Source organism: Scyliorhinus canicula, chromosome 3, assembly GCF_902713615.1.
Source record: "Scyliorhinus canicula chromosome 3, sScyCan1.1, whole genome shotgun sequence".
Taxonomy (NCBI): domain Eukaryota; kingdom Metazoa; phylum Chordata; class Chondrichthyes; order Carcharhiniformes; family Scyliorhinidae; genus Scyliorhinus; species Scyliorhinus canicula.
In genome coordinates, this window is record NC_052148.1 from 275,815,733 (window position 1) to 275,830,354 (window position 14,622).

The following is a 14,622-nucleotide window of genomic DNA, read 5'->3' on the forward strand; positions in this document are numbered from 1 at the left end:
GGATGGGAAACCCTTCAATGAAGAGGCCATTTGGCCCATCGGCTCCCCAGTGACCCTCAGAAAGAGCACCCTGCCAGACCCACTCCGCAGCATAACCCAATAACCCCTCCTGACCTGCACTAAGGGCAATTTATCATGGCCAATCCACCTAACCTGCATCTCTTTGGGCTGTGGGAGGAAACCGGAGCACCCGGAGGAAACCCATGCAGACACGGGGAGGACGTGCAGCCTCCACACAGACAGTGACCCAGCGGGGAATCGAACCCGGGACCCCGGCGCTGTGAAGCAACAGTGTTAATCACTATGCCACCTGCCACTATTTAGACATGTCTTCCCTACCTCTCAAAATCAGGAGGTTCCCCTTGTCCTCGCTTTCTCACCCTCCAGTCTCTGTATTCAAAGGATAATTCACTGTCATTTCCACCAATATCCCACCACCCAACACATCTTCCCTTAACCTTCTCTGTCAGCATTCCAAAGAGACCAGCTCCTCCTCCACTAAACACTCCTTCCAGGGGAAGCAGCAATTTACTTGCATTCCTTTCAATAGTTTACTGTATTCACGACTTGCAATGTGATCTCCTCTACTCTGGAAAGATTAAATGCAGCCTGGGTGACTGCTTTGCAGAGAATCTTCACTCAGTCCACACGATTGACCCTGATTTTCCTGTTGCTTGCTATTTCAATTCACCATCTTGCTCTCATGCTCACATTCATAGAATTTCATAGACTTTACAGTGCAGATGGAGGCCATTCGGCCCATCGAGTCTGCACCGGCTCTTAGAAAGAGCATCCTGCCCAATCTCACAGCTCCCCGCTTTCCCCGTAACCCAGTAACCCCACCCAACACTGAGGGCAATTTTGGACACTGAGGGCAATTTATCATGGCCAATCCACCTAACCCACACATCTTTGGACTGTGGGAGGAAACCCATGCACACACGGAGAGAACATGCAGACTCCACACAGTGACCCAAGCCGGGAATCGAACCTGGGACCCTGCAGCTGTGAAGCAATTGTGCTAACCACTATGCTACAATGCTGCCCGCACGTGCTGCCTGTCCTCGACTGATGCTCCAGTGAAGCCCAACGTAAACTGGAGGAACAGCACTCGGTGATTGCACGAGGAAGGGTACAGAGGAGATTCACCAGGATGTTGCCTGGGCTGGAGCGTTTCAGCTATGAAGAGGAGGCTGGATTTGTTTTCCTTGGAGCAGAGAAGGCCGAGGGGGCACCTGATTGAGATGTATAAAATTGAGAGGTTTCTTACAGTGGGTATTAATGGAGGGCTCACCTGTGTATAGGGCTTACTGGAACTGTGGTTGTTAGATTGGAGGTGCGTGATACGTTATGTGTGTCTCACTTGTTTTCTTTACTGATGGGCACCAAGGGTGAGTCCAAATTCTTCTCAGCATCCAAGACTTGTAACTGTTTCTTCCTGTTTCCCCCTTCATTTCTGTTCGCCACATCTCTAAAATGGTCATGGTAGTACTGGTAAGTTTGTACTGAATTGGCATCATCCTCTCATAGCAGGAATGTGTGTCTCGGAGGCAAGAATTTTGTCAGTGTGATCCCGCTGCATACAGCCTACTAACATTTCATTCAATATGTGGACATGTTTCTCCACCACTTGTAGATCCACCAATTAGAGTCTTCACACTGGCCATCCTGAATGGGAGCCACAACCCGATACCCGAACTCAAACCAAGAAAGTTAAAGTGACTCTCTACCAATTCACCTTGGATTATAATCCTCCCCTTGGTTCCTTGTCTTCGACATTGCTGAACCTTCACTGCTGCCTCCATCACAAAGTCTGAGCCAAGGTCTACCAACGTCTCCTAGCAGATTTCCTCAGCTTCTTGCTTTACACATTCCTGCTTTGTGCAAGATTACGCTACCTTTCATAACACCCCCACCTTCCAAGCATGCAGGACCACTTCGCAGGAAGTTTCACTGTTGCTCATTTATTTACTTCTAAACAATCAAGTCCTTCCTGCCATTTGCAAAATTGATTGTTCACTGAACGGTTTTCCTTTCATGGCTTTGCTCCCTGACACAACAACCCCACATGAATTGCACACTATCCCCTTGATGCAAGTTTCAATTTCCCCAAATTCCTATGGACCTGAACGATGGGTTGGTTAGTCAAAGATTAATTTAGTGGTTATTGGACATGTTATGGGCTAGGGTTTAGAAAACTCCAAAGTATATCATGGTTCACCTGACCTACTTTATGGCTTTTGGTTATGATGAACACATGGGTCTGCCTTTCAGGTGGTACCTGTATTCAACAGAAGCCGTAAGCATTTTTAATCAAAAACATGCTTTATTCTACGAATTTAGATCACATTTTTATAAACACACACAGTAAGCATTTTTATCAACTACAAACATAAATACCCCACACAGCTACAGGACTCTATGTATAACGCTTAATAAATTCCCCCCTTTAACTGTTCCAATTCGATAACAAGATCCCATGAACCTGAAACCCCTTTTCAAAGTTGTGGCCCAGCACACAGCACTCAAGACCAGCATATGGATGCTCTTGTTTCCTTTCCAAAACAGCAGGGTTGATTTCCTTCCAGAAAGCAATTATTTCCTTTAAATTATCAGGTAATCTGGAAACAGCTTTTAAACTGAGGATAGTGAGACAGGCCAAGGTACTTCTCTGTCTGACTACAGCAGCCAAATGTGAAAACGAAAGCAAAAAGAACTGAGAGCCACAGAACAGCCCCAAACCAAAGCGAAAGTAAAACCAACTCCCAGGGCCACAGCCCAGCTCCACCCACACAATGACATCACTGAAGCCATGTGATTACGCTCTTTTTCCATCTGCAATAAGTTTTCTATTCTCAAGATATTTTGGGTTTCCGTACGTAAATTGTCATCTTTCAGCAGTTCTGGAATCTGTCATTTTCATCACTATCGCCGTTAATCCCATCTTCAGAATTGCTCTGCTTTTCACTTGATTCAACACCTTTTCTTTCTGTAGGGAGCCACTTTGATTTCTCCCCTCTGCCTCTTGTTCTTGGGCGCTTCTGTTTATCGAGGTGCTAGCTCAGATTCTAGTAAAAGGAGTCTCGCCATTTCCTAACTCTTCCTCTCCAGCATTGGCCACTGTCAGCTGCTACCCATGGATCAGCTGCCTTACTGCTGTCAGAGCCAGGCTCTTCCTTTACCATCCACCTTCCACTTCCTCACTATCATCTTGCTCTTCTTCCTCCAGGGCCACTTTCCCTCTTTCCCCACAGTATACAGCTGCTCCATCACACAGTTCCGTGGCTTCCCACATTCCTCCTGCAGCCTGCCATACTCTGTCGGCAGAGATAAGTCAGCGGCAGCTGAAGTATTCTCCCTCTTCTGGGGCAAACCAACCGTCAGTTCATCATTCTTGGTCTAGATCTGAACAGACAATTCAAAGAAAAATACAGGGGTGAGGAGGAATTTCTTCAGCCAGAGGGTGGTGAATCTGTGGAACTCTTTTCCGCAGAAGGCTGAGTGTCTTTAGGACAGAGTTAGATGGGTTCTTGATTAATAAGGGGAATCAGGGGTTATGGGAAGATGGCAGGAGAATGGGGATGAGATAATATCAGCCATGATTAATAGGCGGAGCAGACTTGATGGGCTGAATGGCCTCATTCCGCTCCTATGTCTTATGGTCTTAACTTGCTTTTCCAATATTTCATTCACCTCTGGATGTTGCACCATGCTCCCCCCCTCCACCCCTCAACAAAGTGTATCAATCACAGTTGGGGCCTACCTTTACATGTGGGCTCGAAGCTATTCCAGCTCATCATTAGCCTGTCAGGAGTTGCTATATCCTGTCTACACTTTTTCTTTGGTTGAAGAAAGTTTGTCAGCTAGGTCCAGGACACATTCTACTCAAAAACACTGCATTCCTTGGTAACGTTTCCGAAATTTTCCTCGCTATTCAACAGCTTTCCTGCAAGGTCTCAGTTGATTATTCCCTGTACCTCCAGGGATTCCTTTAATTTATCTTTTAATGTATCTGTCTCTGTCTGGTTTTCTGAGGCTTCACCAACCTTTGTCCCTTTTCCATGTATAAATTTTCCAGGAAATCCCACCATTGGCTCCTTTAAGCACTTTAGTTTAAAACAAAATTATTGAAGTTTTACATAACAACCTATGAGAACGCAAGTGTGCAAGAAATTATCAGCAAATATAAAACATTAGCACACAATTAAACTTAAACACAAATTCTGACAGTGTCAAGATCCTTAAAAAAGGAAATAAATGTTTGTCATCTCAGACAAAACTGCACCGACCGAATGGTGATTTCATTTTCTCAAGTGTAGGAATGACATTAAGTTGCCCAACCAGACAGAAGCACAGGGCAGGGGCAGGGAGCACTGGGCAGGGGCAGGGAGCACTGGGCAGGGGCAGGGAGCACTGGGCAGGGGCAGGGAGCACTGGGCAGGGGCAGGGAGCACAGGGCAGGGGCAGGGAGCACTGGGCAGGGGCAGGGAGCACAGGGCAGGGGCAGGGGGCACAGGGCAGGGGCAGGGAGCACTGGGCAGGGGCAGGGAGCACGGGGCAGGGAGCACTGGGCAGTGGCAGGGAGCACTGGGCAGTGGCAGGGGGCACTGGGCAGGGAGCACAGGGCAGGGGCAGGGAGCACTGGGCAGGGGCAGGGAGCACTGGGCAGGGGCAGGGAGCACTGGGCAGGGGCAGGGAGCACAGGGCAGGGGCAGGGAGCACTGGGCAGGGGCAGGGAGCACAGGGCAGGGGCAGGGAGCACAGGGCAGGGGCAGGGAGCACTGGGCAGGGGCAGGGAGCACGGGGCAGGGAGCACTGGGCAGTGGCAGGGAGCACTGGGCAGTGGCAGGGGGCACTGGGCAGGGAGCACTGGGCAGTGGCAGGGAGCACTGGGCAGTGGCAGGGGTCACTGGGCAGTGGCAGGGAGCACTGGGCAGGGGCAGGGGGCACTGGGCAGGGAGCACAGGGCAGGGAGCACAGGGCAGAGGCAGGGAGCACTGGGCAAGGGCAGGGAGCATAGGGCAGGGGCAGGGGGCACTGGGCAGGGCAGGGAGCACAGGGCAGGGGCAGGGAGCACTGGGCAAGGGCAAGGAGCACAGGGCAGGGGCAGGGGGCACTGGGCAGGGGCAGGGAGCACTGGGCAAGGGCAGGGAGCACAGGGCAGGGGCAGGGGGCACTGGGCAAGGGCAGGGAGCACAGGGCAGGGGCAGGGGGCACTGGGCGAGGGCAGGGAGCACAGGGCAGGGGCAGGGGGCACTGGGCAAGGGCAGGGAGCACAGGGCAGGGGCAGGGAGCACTGGGCAAGGGCAGGGAGCACAGGGCAGGGGCAGGGGGCACTGGGCAGGGAGCACTGGGCAGGGGCAGGGAGCACAGGGCAGGGACAGGGAGCACAGGGCAGGGGCAGGGAGCACTGGGCAAGGGCAAGGAGCACAGGGCAGGGGCAGGGGGCACTGGGCAGGGGCAGGGAGCACTGGGCAAGGGCAGGGAGCACAGGGCAGGGGTAGGGGGCACTGGGCAAGGGCAGGGAGCACAGGGCAGGGGCAGGGGGCACTGGGCAAGGGCAGGGAGCACAGGGCAGGGGCAGGGGGCACTGGGCAAGGGTAGGGAGCACTGGGCAGGGAGCACTGGGCAGGGAGCACAGGGCAGGGGCAGGGGGCACTGGGCAGGGAGCACAGGGCAGGGAGCAGGGAGCACTGGGCAGGGGCAGGGAGCACTGGGCAGGGAGCACTGGGCAGGGGCAGGGAGCACTGGGCAGGGAGCACAGGGCAGGGAGCACTGGGCAGGGGCAGGGAGCACTGGGCAGGGGCAGGGAGCACTGGGCAGGGAGCACAGGGCAGGGTGGGAGTCCTCCAACTGAGCAGTATTTATCTCCGAGCAATCAGTGATCTCGACATCTGCCTCTATCCCAGAGTGAAACTAAGACCACAAATATGGCCACCAGTGGAAATGGGTTTAAATCTACTCGGATTATCTCTGACATAGTACGAAAAGAGGAAGCCTAGTTCATATGTGCATGATTAGTCAAGGCAAATGAAAAGCGATCACATCTGTCCTCAACGTTTGGAAAAAGCCCACTCATCCTCACCTTGGTCAAGTACGCCATATGTAACATCTTAGGCTTAACTGGGCACACGAGGATGCAAAGGGCCTCCCTCACTTTCCCATCTTGACCTCACCCCGTTTAGTGGGGAGGGATCAGGTGAGAGAATATGGCCATATAGGTCTCAAGGATAAAATCCTCTTCAACAAGGAGGGGGTGGTGACAAAGGAAAGGAAGGGAAAATGTGTGAGAAAGGGAGCCTGCCTCAACGACTACTGACCAGTGACCCTGATGTCTGTTATCATGAAATGCTTCGTGCGGCTAGTCATGAGACGGATCACTACCAGCCTCCCAGACGGTCTCGATCCACTGCAGTTTGTCTATCACCGCAACCGATCCACAGCAGACACTATCTCCCTGACTCTACAATCAACACTTGAACACCTTGATAACAAGGACACCTATGTAAGACTGCTGTTCATCGACTACAGCTCCGTCTTTAACACCATTATCCCGACAACACTAATAACCAAACTCTGCAATCTTGGACTTAACCCTCCCTGTGCAGCTGGATCCTTGACTTCCTCACCAACAGACTGCAATCTGTCAGTATCGGCAACAGCACCTCCTCCACAATAATCCTCAACACCAGAGCCCGCAAGGATGTGTGCTCAGTCTTCTACTGTGCTCCCTAAACACCCATGACTGTGTGGCAAGATTCAACTCCAACTCAATCTATAAGTTTGTGGATGACACAACTGTGGTGGGTCGTATCTCAAACAACAACGAATCAGACTACAGGAGGGAGATAAATCATTTGGTTGCATTGTGTACCGAAAACAACCTCTCTCTAAATGTCGGAAAGACCAAGGAACTGATCATCGATAACTCACACTCCCGTCTGCATCAATGGAGCGGAGATGGTCGATAGCTTTAAGTTCCTGGGGGTCACCATCACCAACAGTCTGTCCTGGTCCACTCACGTTGATGCAACAGTCAAGAAAGCCCAACAATGTTTCTCCTTCCTACAGAAGCTAAAGAAATTCAGCATGTCTGCATCGACTCTCACAAACTTCTACAGATGTGCGATAGAGAGCATCCTATCCAGCTGCATCACAGCCTGGGTATGGCAACTGCTCGGTCCAAGATCGCAAGAAACTGCAGATTGTGGTGAACTCAGCCCAACGCATCACACAAGCTTGCCACCCCCACATTGATTCTGTCTACACCTCCCGCTGCCTCAGAAATCAAATCAAAGTCACAAACTTGAAAATAATGAAAAAGGTTCGAACTAGCTCTAAAGCTGGCAAACCCCCCCCCCCCCCCCCCCCCCCCCCCCCCCCCCCCCCCCCCCCCCCCCCCCCTCCACAAACAGGTTGCTAAAATGCTCAAGCCCCTTCACTTTCCAAGATTTCAATGTTGGGTCCAATCCAGAAGGTAATAAAAGGTGATTGTTACAAGTAGAGGACAGTGAAGGCAGGGAAAGGAGCTTAAAATGTTGTTGAAATGCTTTCCAAATCCTAAGAGAGGAGAATCTAGTGGGAGAAAAGTGTAAAGATGCAGTAACTATGGCAAATAGTCAAAGTATACAAGAGTGAGCCTCCATTTGGCCTCAAATAGAATCGAGATCACTGATCCCCAACAACATTTTTTTTGGATGTTTGCAGCCCGCTAATAAAACAACTAAATTTGGGAGGGCCAAATCCACTCTCTCTGTCCCTTTGGAGTAGAATGCTGTGGATTCTGGGATTCTTACCCAAATAAAAGCAGAAATCAATATGTAAACCTTAATAAAAAAGGATTTGGGTAGAAAAATGGGGAGATATTGAAAGAGAAATAAAAACATAGGAAGGTTGTCAATGACATGCCAGACGGCCACATGGCCCTCAGTATATCGGGTCTCCGCATCGGTCTCCATCCTCCGTACTGATGTCATTATCCAGGACCTCAGTGGGTGCCCCTTATCCCCCACGAGCCAGCCCACTATCCAGAGGTGTCCCTCGAAGGTGCAGGGATTTCCCAGGATGTAGATGTTGTGCACACTCCCTGGGAAACGTGCACACACGTGCATGATCCATGCACACTGGTCGCACACTAGTTGGACATTCAGGGAGTGGAACCCCATCCTGTGGATCAAGGACACTCCCGGATTGCCCAGTTCTTGCAAGGCGACATGCGTGCCATCAATTAACCCCGGCCCTGGGGCAATCTGGCGATGGTGGGCAATCCTGCTGCCCAGGCATTTTTGGACATGTGGGCTGTAGGTTGGGAAATGCCGCACAGGATCCCGCTCGAGTCCAGGAATGAACCCGAAGCACAAAGGTTCACGGCTGCGGTGACCTTCACGGCAACTCCTCCAGCACGTGGTGTCAAGTCTACAAGTTCAGGGGTTATGGAGAGAAAGCAAAGGAATGGGGATGAGAAAAATATCAGCCATGATAGAATGGCGGAGCAGAAGCGATGGGCCGAGTGGCCTAACTCTGCTCCTATGTCTTATGGTCTTATCTGCTTGTTGAGACGGAGCCTCCTGTGACACATGCTATCTGACATCTCTTCGAGTGACCAGCGACAGCGATATACGTTGGGCTGTTGCTGACCTCCCTCTGTGCCCCTCCCCGACCCTGTCTCCAGCGCCTGGCATCCCCAGGGCAGCTGTTGCGGAGTCTACAAACCATCCATAATGTGATATCTGTAAGGGATTGGAGAGGGAATGAAACTGACAATAATTTACTTTAATAATTTACAATAATTTGCGTTCCCCGCCTTTCTCTCACAGCACCATCCAACCAGCTGGTTGTGCTGGGAGACCCCGCCTTGCACACCCCCCCCCCCCCCCCCAGCCACAGCAGGGGCCCCTGGGAGACCCCGCCTTGCACACACACCCCCCCCCCCCCCCCCCCAGCCACAGCAGGGGCCTGGGAGACCCCGCCTTGCACACACACCCCCCAGCTACAGCATGGGCCCCTGGGAGACCCCGCCTTGCACACCCCCCCCCCCCCCCCCAGCCACAGCAGGGGCCCCTGGGGAAACCCCGCCTTGCACACCCCCCTCCCCCCCCCAGCCACAGCAGGGGCCCCTGGGAGACCTCGCCTTGCACACCCCCCTCCCCCCCCCCAGCCACAGCAGGGGCCCCTGGGAGACCCCGCCTTGCACACACACCCCCCTCCCCCAGCCACAGCAGGGGCCCCTGGGAGACCCCGCCTTGCACACACCCCCCTTTCCCCCCCCAGCCACAGCAGGGGCCCCTGGGAGACCCCGCCTTGCACACCCCCCTCCCCCCCTCAGCCACAGCAGGGGCCCCTGGGAGACCCCGCCTTGCACACACCCCCCTTTCCCCCAGCCACAGCAGGGGCCCCTGGGAGACCCCGCCTTGCACACCCCCCCCTCCCCCCCAGCCACAGCAGGGGCCCCTGGGAGACCCCGCCTTGCACACACCCCCCCCCCCCCCAGCCACAGCAGGGGCCCCTGGGAGACCCCGCCTTGCACACACACCCCCCCCCCCAGCCACAGCAGGGGCCCCTGGGAGACCCCGCCTTGCACACCCCCTCCTCCCCTCCCCCCCCCCCCCCCCCCCCAGCCACAGCAGGGGCCCCTGGGAAACCCCGCCTTGCACACACACCCCCCCCCAGGCACAGCAGGGGCCCCTGGGAGACCCCGCCTTGCACACACCCCCCTCCCCCCCAGCCACAGCAGGGGCCCCTGGGAGACCCCGCCTTGCACACCCCCCTCCCCCCCAGCCACAGCAGGGGCCCCTGGGAGACCCCGCCTTGCACACACCCCCGCCCCCCCCCCCCCCAGCTACAGCAGGGGCCCCTGGGAGACCCCGCCTTGCACACACCCCCCTCCCCCCCCCAGCCACAGCAGGGGCCCCTGGGAGACCCCGCCTTGCACACCCCCTCCCCCCCTCCCCCCCCCCAGCCACAGCAGGGGCCCCTGGGAGACCCCGCCTTGCACACCCCCCCCCCCCCCCCAGCCACAGCAGGGGCCCCTGGGAAACCCCGCCTTGCACACCCCCCTCCCCCCCAGCCACAGCAGGGGCCCCTGGGAGACCCCGCCTTGCACCCCGCCCTCCCCCCCACCCACAGCAGGGGCCCCTGGGCAACATTACGATCTGAGCTCAGGTTGCCGCCCCACCCTCTGGTTGCAGGGATAGCCCCAGTGCAGAAGCCCAGCTCGGATGTCCGATTGTTGGCTGCTGCCTCTGTGGTGTTGGTGCCTCGAGGGTTGAGGCAAATTCACAGTCTGGTTGTGATGTGAAGCAGTAACACTGGCCTGTGACATGGCATGTCTACCCACGGGAATTCACTTAAAAGATGTTAAATGTTTGTAACTAAGATTGTAAGTTTTTTAGTAGCAATAGCCTTTAGCTGTGCTGCAGAGGCTACTCGGTCAGAGGGGCTGAAGTGACCTTCACCCGGTTACCACAGACAGGGCTCTGCACTGGGGTGTTCGGGGGGGGGGGGGGGGACAGATGGGCAGCAGTTAAAGTTGCCCCTGTTATTGGTAGAGACAATCTGGGGAGTGGCTTATACTCCAGCGCTTATACTATGTTACATCTGAGCTGCCTGTCTGTGTCCTGCTCACCAGCTGCTGTTCCTGTGAAGAGTGCCTCTGACTTCCTGTCTGTCTATATTTATACATCTCCCGTGCTCCCTCTAGTGATTGTTTAGTTGTAGTGCATTTACATTGACCGCTTGTATATATACAGATGTGCAGATCACTACAGTGACCACTCACTGGGGAGCTGTTAGATGACGTGAGACCGTTTTAATAGGGGGTCCGTCCCATTAACACTATAGAGATTCACCCTAATTGGTGATTTTGGCCTCTTCCCCGTGATTTAACTGGCTTACACAGATCCGCAATAGGTGCAACACAGCCATTAGGCTGCAGCAGCATCTATGGAGTGGGACAAATGCTTGCAAAACTCTCAATCTGCCAGCAAAGTAGTACCCAGCCTCCAGGGTGGTGATCGGACGGAATGGGACAACAGCAACACATTGACAAATCAGAAACAACAACTGCTAGGCACTCAGCTGCCATGACCAAAGAGAGGAGAACCATCTCTGAATTGAAAACTATCAATGTGGAATATTCATGGTGTACATGGAAGTAAAAAAAGGATAAATCCCTGTCATTCATAGAATTTACAGTGCAGAAGGAGGCCATTCGGCCCATCGAGTCTGCACCGGCTCTTGGAAAGAGCACCCTACCCAAGGTCAACACCCCCACCCTATCCCCATAACCCAGTAACCCCACCCAACACTAAGGGCAATTTATCATGGCCAATCCACCTAACCTGCACATCTTTGGACTGTGGGAGGAAACCAGAGCACCCGGAGGAAACCCACGCAGACACGGGGAGGACGTGCAGACTCCGCACAGACAGTGACCCAGCCGGGAATCAAACCTGGGACCCTGGAGCTGTGAAGCAATTGTGCTATCCACAATGCTACCATGCTGCACACCTTTTATATTCCCCTCTATCCCGCCTGAAACATCTACATCTTGGAACATTTTTTCTTGACTCAAGGAGGGAGATCGCTTCCCCGCTATATTTCAAAGTTTTCTGAGAATAAAAAGATTTGAGGCTCCAGAAAAAAGGGCAAAAGATCAGTTTTCCAGCAGGATCTACCTCCGGGGCATCTTCCCCTTGCATCGCGCCACCAGATGTCCCTTTAAGTGCTTTACTTCGTTCCCCAGTGAAAAGTTGTCTTTGTTCAATGCAACCATTTTCTCAGACATGCTCTTTATGAGCTTCATCCAATTCCTCAAAGCTGGTACTTGTTGTCATAATATCCACTCATGTATATCATGAGATACAGACAGGCAGTGATTGACACACAGGATAACCAATTAAACACGACACAGAACAACCAATCACCAGACAGGACACCACCACTATAAAGCCCACATGGCATTCAGGCTCTCCCTGTCTCACAGGACACGGCTGGGGAGATTGTCGCAGTGCACAGGACAATGAACATCATCACCATGTGATAGAGAGCTAGTCTGATCAAGCCAGTAGGTGGTTATCAGTTAGGTTAATAGAGTGTCAACCCACAGCAGATTATGTACAGCAATCAACAGGTTCAATAAAACAGTGTTGGACCATCTCCTGTGTCGGAAGCCGGTTTCTCATTTTACTGCATCCAGTTGCAGTCGATATTAGACCAACACAGATAACACATCGCTTATTAAACTCAAAAATGTTTCTTTGCATTCGCTGCTTCTTCCTCGTAATCCAAAACTGATTTAAACTCCTCTTGCTGCCTGCTGTACAAGGCCTCCACTGCCTCCAGGTTCGTTTAGTTTCTTAAACTCTTCATTCTCAACCATATGAAATCTCTCAATCTTCGCACCTTGTTCTTCCTGTAGCAAACATTTGGTCTCCGCTCGAGTCTGATTGGCTTAGTGTTGGGCCAATGGTGCCTGGGTGAGCTGCTGGATAAGAGCATTCATATCTCTTTTGTCATTCTTATCAACCCACAACCCATGCCCACATTCTTCACCAATTATGATGCACCAAAGGGTCAGGTGATGACATGGGCAGGGTTAGAGACACAAAGCAGACAACAGGAACCCATTTCGAATGAATAGACAATTTATTGATTAATACAAACAAGGGCACACAGCCAAGTTCAAAGTAGTCGACACAAAACGGGTTGAAATTAGCAACACAGGCTCTCACCCAATCCACAGCCAATCTTCCAAAATAGGCTTGCAGACCATCCCTGGTCATTGCCCACAAAGCACACAGTAAACAATTTCATTACCCCCTGGCCTCCACCCCAAGGCTCTCTTTCTTCCTTTAGCTCTGAGATCCACTTATATAGTCTGTTTTGCTGCTCAACCTCATCACCAAGATTGATGTGGCCCTCATTCCTGGGTTGAAGGTCACCCATGTCATCTTGTCCAGCCGCTGGCCATTTGTGCATAGCCAGGCTGTACTCGGCATCCATGTTGAGTGAGGGGCTGATGCAATAGTACCTGGGCCCTTTGTGACATCGCAATAGATCCACAAACACATACAACCAGTAGTTGACATCAAACTACTTCAAAACTTTCCTGCACGGAAACTAATCATGGTGGACTTCAATATGCAGATGGACTGGGAAAATCAGGTTGGTAGCGGATGCCAAGAAAAGGAATTTGTGGAATGTCTAAGAGATGCTAAGACGATGGCACGGTAGCACAGTGGTTAGCACTGTTGCTTCACAGCGCCAGGGTCCCAGGCTCTATTCCCAGCTTGGGTCACTGTCTGTGTGGAGTCTGCACGTTCTCCCTGTGTCTGCGTGGATTTCCTCCGGGTGCTCCGGTTTCCTCCCACAAGTCCCAAAAGACGTGCTGTTAGGTGAATTGGACATTATGAATTCTCCCTCTGTGTACCCGAATAGGCGCCCAAATGTGGCGATTTTCACAGAAACTTCATTGCAGTGTTAATGTAAGCCTACTTGTGACAATAAAGATTATTATGATTATTGGTGATGTGTAATGAGACAGACTTGATTAGACTTAAGGTGAAGGAACCCTGAGGGAGCAGTGACCACAATATGATAGAATTTACCCTGCAGTTTGAGATAGAGAAGCTGCAATCAGATGTAACAGGATTGCAATGAAAGGTAACTACAAAGACATGAGGGAGGAGCTGGCCAGAGTTGATTGGAAAAGGAGTCTAGCAGGGAAGAGAGTGGAACAGCAATGGCAGGAGTTTTTGGGGGTTATTCTGGAGGAAACATGCTCAAGGGAGGACAAGTCAACCATGGCTGACGAGGGAAGTCAAGGACAGCATAAAAGAAAAAGAAAAAGCACACAAAGTGGCGAGGATTAGTGGGAAGGCAGAGGATTGGGAAGCCTTTAAAAGTGAGCAGAGGACAATGAAAAAAGCAATAAAGGGGAGAGAGGATGAAGTATGAGTGCAAGCTAGCTAGTAATATAAAGGAAGATAGGAAGAGTTTTTTTCAATATATAAAACGTAAGAGAGAGACAAAAATAGGCATTGGAAATTATAGGCCGGTTAGCCTGACTTCGGTCATTGGTAAGATTTTAGAGTCTGTTATTAAAGATGAGATCACAAAGTACTTGGAAGTGCATGGTAAAATAGGGCTGAGTCAGCACGGCTTCGTCAAAGGGAGATCGTGTCTGGCAAATCTGTTAGAGTTCTTTGAGGAGGTAAGAAGGGAGTTAGACAAAGGAGAACCAGTGGACGTGATTTATTTAGATTTCCAGAAGGCCTTTGACAAGGTGCCACACAGGAGGCTGTTAAATAAGTTAAGAGCCCATGGTGTTCAGGGTAAGATCCTGGCATGGATAGAGGATTGGCTGACTGGCAGAAGGCAGAGAGTGGGGATAAAGGGGTCTTTTTCAGGATGGCAGCCGGTGACTAGGGGTGTGTCTCAGGGGTCTGTGCTGGGACCACAACTTTTCACAAAATACATTAATGATCTGGAAGAAGGAACTGAAGGCACTGTTGCTAAGTTTGCAGATGATACAAAGATCTGTAGAGGGACAGGTAGTATTGAGGAAGCAGGGGGGCTGCAGAAGGGCTTGGACAGGCGAGGAGAGTGGACAAAGAAGTGGCT